Here is a 13,523-nt window from a genome sequence, read left to right on the forward strand (position 1 = left end):
CTGGACCACTTGTGTATCGGACACACTCTGTGTGTTCATTAAACAAAACAATAACAACAAAAATACAGCTTGCCTCTCTTAAAACTCTGCTATACCAAATAGGGAGGAGTTGAAGCTTCGACTTTAGCTTTCACAGCAGATGTTTTTGCATTCATTTTCCCCCCCGGGGAGGAGAGGAAATGCAAATTGTTCATGTGAGCAATTTCTATCCCTTTTGGATGGCCCCATCCTCTCTTTCTGTGAAATGTGCATCGCTCCTCAACCAAATTGTATGGGTTCATCTTTCCGAAGGGAGAAAACCTAGTTTGCATGCTTCAAATTAGAGAACTGCATTAAAGCGTGTGGAAATCAGAGATGCACACCACCCTGGTCCCAGCCAACTCGGGCCCTCAGGGAGGATGCTGCCTGATGCTTAGCGGTTCCGACATCCCAAAGAGGTGGCAGGAGATCTAATGACATGTCTAAAGAATGTATAGCTCATTATGCAATGTTTTGAAATTGTTAGTGAAGCATCTTTCTTAGGCAGGTGTATTAGGGATGAAACTTTCAAAGCCTCTCTCTCTGCACAGGCTGTGTTCGGGCCAACTCCCTGATGTCAAGAAAGTGGAAGGAATGTGAATTAAGTTTTCCTTTTTTCAGCACAATACCACCTTCTGCAGCCCATCGGCTGGTGCTCGCTTCCTCAGCCAGTTCAGTTTCCCTGGAACTCTGAGGCCAGCAGAAAACTCCGGAAACTGAAACCAAGAAACCTCCAGAGTTCCCAGAGGAAATCGGACCACCCGAACCTTTCTAAAAACGGGTGATCACTGAGCAAATTAAAAGTCAGGATGAGGGTCTCTGGGGCATGCACTTTTCTGAGGTTTCAGAATATTTTCACTGGATTGAGAATGTTTGGACTCAGGTTTTTGGTTTTCTGGATCAGGAAAAATATCTGGGCCATTTTCCCCTCAGGAGAACAGAGCAAAGGGACCACGATGGTCCCGAGGGCCCCAGGGCAGGCAGAACCCTGCTCCCCATCCAGTATCAGCCACTCCTGACACTCCATCCTGGGATGCTCACTCTGCAGCTACTCCCTGGACAGCCACGCTGTCATTTACTGCCGGGCTGGGCTTCCAGAAGCCCAATCCCATGGACTTTTGATGACAGGGATTTTCAGTGTTTGGCTAGTAAATTTGCACTGTTTTTCTCCAGTGGATAAAAAAGTCCTGACTTCCTTTGTCTCTAATTAAAGACAGATGGGCAGAGGATGACTCGCTTCTTCATTTTTTCCCTCCCTGTGAGCATGTGGCTGAGGGCAATCCACTTTGCCTGTCACCAATTTGTTGGGCAGTTTTAAACAGGTCACCGGTCTCTCTGCAACTTGAGACACACACACACACACACACACACACACTTCTCCTTTGGGTGTCCTGGGCTCCTTCCCCGTCGGGTGGTATTTAGCACCTGTAAAAGTGCTCTGGAAGCAAAGCCCTGGGTTGTCAAAATGCCCGTCCATCATTATAAGCAAATTTATTCCCTAATACTTGAAGTCTTTAGAACTAACTGGAGTAAGTGCAAAAAAAAAAAACCTCTGAAATAAAAGGGAGAAGGATGGAGTAAAAGTCTGGTCCACACAGTGAGTTAACAACACCCTGGGCCTGGAGGGTTTTTTCCTACTTGAGAAGCTTTAACTCTGCAGGTGCAGAAGCATGAGGAGAGCACAGACCTTCCCAGATCACCAAAAGGCAAACTATTTGCTGCCACTTTGTGTCCGCCCCGCCCCTCCCCGCCGAAATAGGCATCAGCACAAGTCATCGTTCTTGTGCAGCAGGGGTAGCTCATGCCCGGGTGATCCTTCCAAATGAATCAGTGTTTAATTAACATCTCTAGGCAAGAATACTGGAGTGGGTTGCCATGCCCATCTCCAGGGGATGTTCCCAACCTGGGAATCAAACCTGCATCTTTTATGTCTCCTGCATAGGCAGATGGATTCTTCAACACTACCTCCCCCTGGGAAGTCCTATATCTCCATAAATCTGGGTGATGGGGTGGGGGGAATTAAGTGCATTGGGCATTCACTGGCAGTCCAGTGTTTAAAACTTCACCTTCCTTGCAGGGGATGAGGATTTGATCCCTAGTTAGGGAGCTAAGATCCCGAATGCCTCATGGCAAAAACAAACAAACAAACCTAAAACAGAAGCAATATTATAAAAAATTCAATAAAGATTTTTTTAAATGGTCCACATTAAAAAAAAAAACTTTAAGAAATAAGAAAGTGCATTACTTAAGGTATTACAAATAAAAAAAATTAAAAATAAGAAGTAAAAGGGGAGAGCCTTTCAATGTTTTTAAAATGTATGTGTCCCAAAATGTTGACGATAGCTGCCTTAGGTATTTTGGTAACGATCCTTGTCAGAATCTAAAAAATGAGCCATCCCCGTCCGTATGACTCACCAGAAACATGCTCAAAGCTTCTTGTGTTTAATACACTTGGAAGAGAGTTCACCCACCTGCTAAAAGAAGCCCCCAGAAGAGGGTCCCTGGGGAGGGCGGAGGAGTTACCAGGCTGCTCTATCTTCCTCGAGTGGCTTTTTGCTTTTCTCTTCCGGAAGAAGTTCAGAAGCAAAGAGGAAGTGTCTTTCCTGTCCTCGAACACAAGGAATCAGGACTGAAACCTATCATAATTCCAGTCCCTTGGACCCATGCCCCCGCCCCCAAATGAAACCATGCCAGCCATCACAGACCTGCTCCACTGCTGCAAGGGGAGAGAGAAGAGAAGCTGGAAGAGAGGGATCAGAAAAGGGCCTTCTGCTTCATCACACACTGAGCCTGATCAGGTTCTTTGCAAATCACCACCGAGAAGTCGCTGCTCTGGGAAGTGCTGCTCTGCCATCACTCATGTCCATAAACCTGGGACGAGTATGGCTTTATCAGGGTTCATCTGGTGCTTATCACAGTCTTGCTGATGGCCGTACATACTCAGAAGACCCTGAAAACCAAGAGCTGGCCACCCCTATGAGAACCGCCCCAAATCCCAGTTTCCACCAAAGGAGATTAAAGCAAAGAGCTGTTTTTAGGGACTGTGTGTGTGTTTGTGCACGCTTTTGTTTTTTTAAACTGTTCAAAGAGTCCGTAGGAGGATTTTTGCTCAGAGCTCTGGCCCTCCAGACAGCCCAGGGCCCTCCACCACATCCTGCCTCTCCACTTCCTCCCCCTTTTTCCCAGCTCCAAGCCAAGCTGGGAAGTCTCTCACGCCCCTGAGGCTTGGCGGGAGGAAGCCTAAACTTGATACAGCTGCCTTTCCTGGGGCCTGCGAAGCACATTGATCCCTGGGTCTGGGCTGCTTTGCTTGCCTATTTTTAGCCTCGTGCTGTAGACCTTTCTGAGGGCTCAGGACGTCTCCGTTCGGGCTGGGCCACGCCAGGGAGGGGTCCCTGTGTGCTGCCGGGGCTGTTGGACACCTGAACAGGGATCCATGCAGCAGTTAACTGTGGTTTGTTTCAACGTCAAAAGGAAGAGGAACACACACCCTTCACCAGCTCCCTCCCTGTCTCCCAAGAACAAAGGTCTGAGCTGCCTCTCGGATGCTTGACTCTGGTCACATTGCAGAGGCAGAGGGGCAGGAATGTCCCACGCAGGACAGCCACTCACAGATCAGGTCAGGCTTGGGCGAGGACCTGCCTCCCCAGCCTGTCCTCCATCCTTGTCCCCTGTGTCAGGCAAGCCACCCTCCCCACCACAGGCCCTGGTTTCCAGCCTTGGCACCCACTGCTTCTGCAGAGCTGAGCTCGCTTGTCTGCTCTGCGTCTTCAAGACCCAGGGCAGACGCCACCACAGCCTCCATCGCCTAGGAATGGTTGGTGTGTGGCTGTCACCCCGACCCGACAGGGTGCCTTGAGGGTGACCACGTCTGCTCACTTTATCTGCAGGTGTGCCCAGTGGTCTGTGCCTGAAGGGAGGGGGTGTGGCCGTGAGGAAGGAGGCGTGGTTTGAGGCCAACACATGACCCCACATAACATGATAAGTGAAAGCCGAGCAAAAGAACTGACAGGTGACGTGCTACAAAAGGACGTGGTGACTGAAGGTCAAGAACCAGCAAATTGCCACAGTTAGAAAATATACTCCAGCTCACTCAGGTTTTATTTGTACTTATCCAGGTGATTAGTTTAAGTAAGACTTTCTGAATTGACTCCATTCATCCATTTAAGAAAACCAGGAACCCCTGGTGGCTCAGACGGTAAAGAGTCCGCCTGCAGTGCAGGACACCCGGGGTTCGATCCCTGTGTCAGGAAGATCCCCTGGAGAAGGAAATGGCAACCCACTCCAGTATTCTTGCCTGGAAAATCCCATGGATGGAGGAGCCTGGCGGGCTACGGTCCATGGGGTCACAAAGAGTCTGACACGACTGAGAGAGTTCACTTTCATCCATTTAGGAAACTTATGGCACCTAGACCCGGGTTGGTTGGGCCAATTGTTATGTGGGTGAACTTAAAACATCATTGTAGGGACTTCCCTAGTAGTCCAGTGGTTAAGAATCTGCCTGCCAATGCAGGGGATGCCGGTTCGATACCTGGTCCAGGAACTAAGATACCACAGGCCTTGGAGCAACTGAGCCTGCACACCACAAAAAAGATCCCATATAATGCAACTAAGACCTGAAACAGCCAAATAAATAAATAATAATTGTGAAATATTGAATATACCGTCTCTGACTTGTCACCATGCATGCTAAGTCACTTCATTTGTGTCCAACCCATTGCAACGCTATGGAGAGTAGCCTGCCAGGCTCCTCTGTCCATGGAGTTCTCCAGGCAAGAAACACTGGAGTGGGTTGCCATGCCCTCCTCCAGGGGATCTTCCCACCCCGGGATCGAACCCACATCTCTTAGGTCTCCTGCATTAACAGGCGGGTTCTTTACCACTAGCGCCACCATCATTATCACCCAATATTCAGGCAGAATGTCATATCCAAAATAATCAGATGTGACACTTATACATGAAAAACAAGCTAGAATTCACAAGCTGACATGAGACAGATCATCGCTGTTCAACCCCAAAATGACATTCCAGCAGTGACCCTGCAGCATTTACACCGGAGCTTGTCATACTAACTCTTGGATGGGGCAGGGGCGGGGTTGGAGGGGGGGGATAGAGAGTCACCAGGCGTAACTGCAGAGCCAGCACTAGGAGGCAGGATTTCTGACCAAGGGAAGAGGTCCAAGGACCAGGTAATTTCAGTACAAGGGTCCCGGAGCCTGGGACAAACTGCAGCAGAGATGCCCCAGCCAGAGTCGGCATGAGAACAGGTGTCCAGCGCAGGCCTGACCCAACGGCTGGGGACGGGCCCTTAGGAGCCTGTGTCACCGCTGACCCAGGGCAGCTCCTGCCGCAAGGGTCAAGAGGGACTCATGGCTCCACTGCCCCACAAGGAGGCACTGGGTTCTACAGACTTCTGTTAAGATCACTAGACCCATGGTTCACCACCCAAGGATGTAATCAGAACTATCATAGGAGTTTTGTTTGTTTGTTTGTTTCAAAATCCATGTCAGGGCCTCCCACTGAACCCAGAAAGCTAGAATCTTGGATGAGACTGGGATGAGGTAGGCAGTCATGCGTGACTTTAGAAGGCTGCCCAGGTGACTTAGATACAGCACCAGCCCTAAGGTGGGCACATTCTCAGCCCAGCAGTTTGAGGTCAGAGACCCTGGCTTTATGAGGTTTTATTGAAGTAGAGTTGATTTACAATGTTGTGTTAATTTCTGCTGTACAGCAAAGTGATTCAGTTATATATATACATACAATTTTTCATATTCTTTTCCATGATGGTTTATCATAGGATGTTGAATATAGCTCCCTGTCCTACACAGTAGGACTTTGTTGTTTATCTGTTCTGTGTATAATAGATTGTACCTGCTAATTCCAAACTCCCAGTCCATCCCTCCCCTGCTCCTGCTCCCCCTCAGCGACCACAAGTCTGTTCTGTGTGCGTCTGTTTCTGTTTCATAGGTAAGTTCATTGTGTCATATTTTAGAGCCCACGTATAAGTGATGTCATGATATTTGTCTTTCTCTGTCTGACTTTCTTCACTCAGTATGATAATCTCTAGGCCCATATATGTTCTGCAAATGGTGTTATTTCATTCTTTTTATGGCTGAGTAACATTCCATTATATATTTGTACCACATCTTATTTATCCATTCATCTGCCAATGAAGCTTACTGCCACATCTAACCTATTGTGAACAGTGCTGCTGTGAAACTAGGGGTACGTGTATCTTTGAATTATAGTTTTGTCTGGATGTATATGCCCTGGAATGGGATTTCTGGATCATATGGCAGCTCTGGATTTCCCAGGTAGCTCAGTGGTAAAGAATCTGCCTGACAATAAATCTGCCTGACAATACAGGAACTGCAGGAAGACTCCAGTTTGGTCCCTGGGTGAGGAAGATCCCCTGGAGGAGGAGGCCTGATCCCACTCCAATATTCTTGCCTGGAGAATTCTATGGACAGAGGAGCCTGGCGGGCTACAGGCCATGGGGTTGCAAAGAGTCAGACACGACTAAGTGACTGAGCATGCACGGTAGCTCTAGCTTTGGTTAGAGACCACACGTCTTCATACGTAGTACAGTTCCTCTCACATCAAGACCTGAAATAATATTTGCTGACTGAATGAATGAACAAATGTGAGAAAAAAATGAACAAACACTGCCAGTGACCATAAGAATTATTGATGATGTCAACAAACACAGGGAAAGACTGGAGTTTCCCACAATAGATTTTAGCCCCAGTTGTACGTTAAGTCTTCCAGTTACCCACTCAGAACAACAGCAAAATGTGACAGCATTAACGTGTACTTTATAGACTAGTGCGGTTCGGCAGTATATGGTATTACTGGGCAAAACGAGGATTTGTATGAACATCGCAGGAAAGAGCATGCAACAAAAGACGGTTCTCCACCTAACTCACAATTAATTATATCATCTGAGGCTTCATTCTGGCTTTGGAAACAATGGGAACCATAATTACATGTCTAAAGCCCAAAATGGAAGCCCACAAGTGTTTGACAAGGGGAACATAAGGATGATGGAGTGCTTTACCCATCAGCTTGACCACAGAGCAGCCCTGGTGAGTCACGCTTTCAGGCCGCAGTATGATTTCTCATTACCCGCCATTCTTCTCAGTAAGTATATTGAGCTCGTGGCTACTTGATGGATGTGATTCTGTTTTTGAATTCAGGCTGGCCTGCTGTCTTCCTGGACCTGACCCGTATATAGAATAGCCATGCAAATTAGCATGGGCCTCAGGCCAGGGAAAATTAATCCAGGATACAGCGCAATCAAGTAAAAGGTGTCAAAGGGCACCAAAGAGGGGGGTGTGCCTTGGGCCAGGGATGCTCACTTTCACAGGTTTCTCTGCTCACCACCTGGTGATTGTGATTTAGTTTCTTATAATTTTGTGACTAGCAAATTGGCAAAAATGTAAGAGAAGCTGGTAGAAGTCTTTCTAAATCTGTATGGGATGTGATGGAAGTTCATGTTGAAAGTGCAATTAAGGCATTCAGAGAGGGCTTCCCCGGCATCAGGTCTAAGTGGGCCTGCAGGCGGGCTGCCTCGCCTCCATCTCAGCACCCGGCCACGCCTGCACAGCACTCTCCACACCGGGCTGTTTCATTCACTTGGTTTGTGATGTTTGTCTGTCCCCCCCCATTGGATTGAGGTCCCGGAGGCTGAGGATCACGTCTGTCTTGCCTGCCTCTGATGCCCAGCAAGTGGCACAGGCACTGCAGGAATACAGGAGATGCTGGCAATGCCCTCCAGCCTTCCTCTAATGACAGCAGGCTCCAGGGTCCACAGTTCACTTCGTACCTGACCTTCATTGAACCCCCTGCTGGCCAGCGGCTCTTGTGTTCTGCTTGGGTCCAGGGTGTCTTGAACACTTACTAAGTTTTCTTTTAACCATGCTGGCAAGATACTAGGTGACACACCACCCAGAGAAAACAAGACAGAGGAAAGGCAGGGGCTGGGGTGAAGGGAGGTGTGGATCCAGGGAGTAGATGGTCAATAGAGAGCCAGGTGCCAGGCCAGGGTCCCAGAGGGGCTGGAGGTGGAGGGCAGGAATCAGCCTAGACCAAGCCCCTGGTGATGGAGACGCGGGCATAGCGGTACCCACTTCACAGGATTCCACTTCGATGCTTGCTGCTGGGTCAGAACCAGTGGTCTCAACCAGCGGTCCCCAACCTTCTTGGCACCAGGGACCAGTTTTGTGGAAGACAGTTTTTCCACGGATCAAGGGAAGGGGTGGTGGTGGTTTTGAGATGACTCATGCTCATTACATTTATTGTGCGTGCACATGCCCAGTAGCTTAATTGTGTCCAATACTTTGCGAATCTATGGACTGTAGCCCACCAGGCTCCTCTGTCCATGGAGTTTTTCAGACAAGAACACTGGAGTGGGTTGCCATTTCCTCTTCCTGAGCATCTTCCCGACCCAGGGATCAAACCCTCATCTCCTTGCATTAGCAGGTGAACTTTTTACCACTGAGCTACTGGAAAGCCCACATTTATATTATTATGTGCACTTTATTTCTATCATTATTACATCAGCTCCATCTCAGATCATTAAGCATTAGATCTCAGAGGTTGGGGACCCCTGGTCTAGATCAAAGGCCACACAACACAAAGACCTCCTCCCCCACAAAAATATGTAAACGATAGAATTAGCAAATTAAGAATGTCTGTAGGAAGAGTGTGGGCACGTGAAGGCAGCTGAGTCCTGGATGAGGTGATCAGAGGGGCTGCTGCCTGAGGCCACGCCCTAGGATGATGGCAGCCTATGAGTGTCGCCATCGTTCAAGCATCTCTGCCTTGGAGAAGAAGGATGTCCCACAAGGAAGCGGCCCAGCCAGGATGCAGGTGAACAGGCAGAAGCATGAAGACACAGGAGGGAAACCATCTGCCCCTATAGCAGTTGTAATAATAATAATAGTGATTATGATAAATATTTAGACCTTATTTGCAGAGTGCAATGAAATGTACTGTTTAACCTTTACAGCAATCATGTTGATAGCTGTTCTTTGCCTTGAGATAAGTAGATTGCTTTAGTGAGGTATCCAAGACAGTAAACCTAGGAAGTAGCAGAGACAGAACTCAATACCAAGAGGGCAAAGCCCACCAGCTTTCTGTCTACCACGGAAAGCTGAATTAATCTGTCTGGGGAACCCGAACTGCACTAGTCATCCCAGCCAAGCCCTCTCTTTCCATCACTTGTCCTTCTAGGCATCTTCTGCTGACTCCCAGGAGAGGAAATTTTCTCTCTGGCTATACCTTTCCAATAATATAAACTCTTTCTGGGAATTCCCTGGTGGTCCAGTGGTTAAGAATCCACTGCAACTATTGAGCCCAGGAACTCCAGAGCCCACGAGTGACAGCTAGAGAGCCTGAGTCCCGCAACTACTGAAGCCCACACGCCACAACTAGGGAGTCTGTGCACTGTAACAGAAGGTCCTGCATGACTGGAATAAAGATTCTACATGCCACAACTAAGACCAGACACCACCAAATAAATACATAAATATTTTTTAAAAGTAAAATCTTTCCAACAATTGGTTAATTCATAAATGCTCATCACTAGTACAGGATTTATGGCAATAGGAACCATCTAAATATATTGGTAACTTGTTTTAAATAAAACAGTATATCTAGGTGCCAAGATACATAGAGCAATGAAATGGACCTTGGAATATGGTTACTTGTTGCAACAAAAAGATGTCATTTCAAATTACTCAGTGAAAACATGGATTATATAAATGATGCTAGAATAAATGATTAGATAAGGGAAAACTCAACTGAATCTTTACCTTAGTCTTTACCATTAACATACAGATGCATCAAAAATTTAAGTATAAAAGTACAAAGCCATGAATGTACTGGATAAAAGCTATGACTATTTTTATAATCTTGGAATGAGGAAGGGACTTTTCCATCCCAAGATTATATTGATACAGCACCTAATTTTAAATCTCATGTAGCAGAAAATTACAAGTAACAGAGAAAAATAATGAACTGGGAAAAATATTTGCAAACTGTATAACAGACTGAGAGCTAATATATTTACTATACACAGAGCTCCTACAAATCAATAAAAGGAAACAAATAGCCCAATAAAAATGGGAAAGGAAACACACAAGCTTTTTTAAGGTACAAAAGGGTATATTTTATTTACTTATTTACTTTAAATTGGAGTATAATTGCTTTACAACGTTGTGTTAGTTTCTGCTGTAGAACAAAGTGAATCAGCTATACTTATACATATATCCCCTCCCACCTACCCCAGTCCCACGCCTCTAGGCCATCACAGAGCACCAAGCTGAGCTCCCTGCGCTATACAGCAGCTTCCCACTAGCTAGCTATTTTACAAATGGTAGTGTATATATGCCAATGCTAGTCTCAATTCGTCCCACCCTCTCCTTCCCCCTTTGTGTCCATCAATCTATTTGCAGGGCAGACACAGAGAACATATAAGCTTTTAAACAAAGAAGAAATATCAAACATGAAAATATACTCAATCCTTAATAATAAGCATAGTTACACAAGTAACTATAGTGTTATTTGTGTGTGTGTGTTTACCTACCAAATACAAAGAATAAAGAGACTGAATGTTGCTAGCATGCTAGAGATATTTTTGCATGCACTGGTAGCTGGCATACGAAATGGCATAACTTCTGGAGGAAAGTTTAGTAATATACACCCAAATTTAAAATATACATACTTACTCTTAGCCCAAGAATTGCAAGTCAAAGTATTCATTTATTTTTACTGTGGTAAAAGACATATAAAATTTACCATTTGTAACCACGTTAAAATGTACTGTTCAGAAGCATTAAGTACATTCACATTGTTGGGCCACCATCACCACCATCTACCTGTAGAACTTTTTTTTCTTCCTCTATTGACACCCTTCACCTATTGACACCCTTCACCTATTAAACAATTGTGTTCTTTCTGTCTCTAGCAATTTGACCACTCAAAGAATTAATCTTAACAAGAAAATTGCATTAAGAGCTACATATATATGCACAAAAGATGTAGTCATTCAAAAAGCATTTCTTGAGGACCTACTCAAGGTATGCTAGGTAATAAAGGAAATAGACCAGGTTACCTGACTTATGCACAAGTCATGCTCAAGAGGAGGCAGACCACGAACAAGTGCATAAAGAATAGAGCAGTAAGTTGCCATTAAGTTTGAAGAAAATAAACAGGGACTTCCTGGTGTTGCAGCGGTTAAGGATCTGCCTTGTAATACAGGGGACGCTGGTTTGGTCCAGGAATTAAGACCCCACATGCCGCAGAACAACTAAGCCCACTCGAGGCAATTATTGAGCCCTGTGGTGCCTACATGGTCCAACAAGAGAGTCTGTGTGCCACAATGAAAGATCCAGAATGCTGCAACTAAGACCTGATACACCCAGGTAAATAAATAAATACTTTTAAAAAAGAAAATAAACAGATTTAATCATATGTGGTAGTGATTTGGGGGGGGGGGTGGGCAGTAAGAAAAAAGTTCTCTCAAGCACTATTTATAAGAATCAACAAATTAGAAGAACTAAACATCCAAGCAACATCTCTATGAAGGTGGAGAATCCATCTGGCCAGATGTCATTATGTGCCAGTTTATTACAGATCGCAAGAGACTTTCTCAGATCTTAATTCAGGGTTTTCTTCTGTATTTTCCTGGAGGGCAAGAGTTTCCAACATTTGGGGGTAGAAAATAATGTAACAGGGGTCCACGCCAATGCTGCTTTATTCCAAGAAGGAATGCATGGATGACAGTTTCAAGTGTTTGATGTCCAGCCCCTCCTAAAACTGTAACATAACAGCCGGCAGATGAAGAGGCTGATCTAAATCTCCTTTCTGTGGTTTTACTTTTGTTCTGGCAGACTGAGCAACACGAGAAAAAAAAAATTACAGCGCGTGCATGGGAAACATTCTTTCCTTTTTTCTTGAATAACGGACACGTTGGAGAGCCAGCGTGAGTAAGGGGCGACAGCTTTGCTATGATAAACGCAAAAAAGCATCCAGGGCCTGGCCTACCCTGAGCCCAGGCAGGAAATTCAAGGGTAATATAACACTTTACCGTTAAGTAATGCCATTGGAATAAAACCATGTTTGGGATGACTTTTGGCTCTCACTTGGAATTTCTGTTTCATTTGCTTCCAAAAAGAACTCTTCTCCCAAAAAGTTCTTAACTTGCATTTCAAAAGTTTTTGTAGCTGTATAAATAGGATGTATGCGAACTGGCCTTGAATTGAAGCTGCATGTCATAGAACACGCAGAAAAACACATCCAATCCAGGACCTCGGTTTTCAGGATGGACCCCAGGCAGCAGCTTCGAGCAATGGAAGTGCAATTCACAGGCTAGAGACCTCACTCTGCCCCCTGCTAGCAGTGTGACCTTGCGTGGATTCTTTGACCTTGGAGCCAGTAAAAGAGGAATAAGGATAGTACCCACTTAGAGGGTTTTTTGAGGATAAAATGCAAGAATATGAAAGGCTCAGTGCTAGTCTGCCATACAGCTTTTTCCTTCTTTCCTGGGCTTCATTACTGAGCTGGGCATGACTAGCCTCAGCGTAGAAAAAGACTAAAATGGAAAACCAGAATTTATTTTTGTCTGAATAACTTGGCCATGGTTGGACTGTTTTTCCCTGTTGGTTTTAAGCCATATTTCTCCAGTGCTGCCTCCTAGGTTGAATTTCTGCATGATTGAAACACCATCTTCAGTTTCAGAGGAACTCAGGTGAACTGAAGCATCTCTGCATAACTCGGATGGTGCAGGAATCAGACCCATGGGACAGACTGGTGAAGGATCTGCAGGTGTTTAGCTGGAAGAAGACTGGGGGTGAGGGTGTGGGGACTGTCTCCAAACATCTGAAGGGTAATATCATGTAAAATAGAAATTTGATCAATTCTCCATGGTTCCATAAGTGGAGGCAGATCCAGTTTTATGGACAGAAAACAAACAAACAAAAAAAATCAGATTGTCAAGGAAAGATGCTGTCTTCTGATGTAAGGAATTGCAGAGGGATCCTATCAGGGAGTAGTTCTTCACATCCCGGGAGTCCTACAGGGAATTCTGCATCAGAAAAGAGCTGAGTAAGTGCCCTTTCAGGTTCTTTTCAGGTTGGGGAAGCTGCAGTTCAGGTAGCTACAGAAATGCAACATTTTCCTGCAGGCACTTAAGGAAGCAGCCCTAGGAGCTGCAAGGCACATACAGGCGCTCACAGACTGAGCTTTTGTGAGAATTTTAACCTTTCATAACACAAGTGTCATGCCATATTGGGGTGGGGGGAGGCTTTAACCTGCTAGAAAGGAAAACGTTCCTAGTTTAGGTATCATATTTTACAGGTTCCATCATATTTTACAAGTTCCTGTAGACACAGGGACCAAATGAAACTGAACCACGATCTTGGGCATCAAATTACACTTCACTTTTACCTTTTCCCCCTGTGATTCTGACATAAGTGATTAAAAATGAACCCGAACCTTTGACC

The sequence above is a fragment of the Capra hircus genome, chromosome 13 (assembly GCF_001704415.2).
Source record: "Capra hircus breed San Clemente chromosome 13, ASM170441v1, whole genome shotgun sequence".
Classification (NCBI taxonomy): Eukaryota; Metazoa; Chordata; class Mammalia; order Artiodactyla; family Bovidae; genus Capra; species Capra hircus.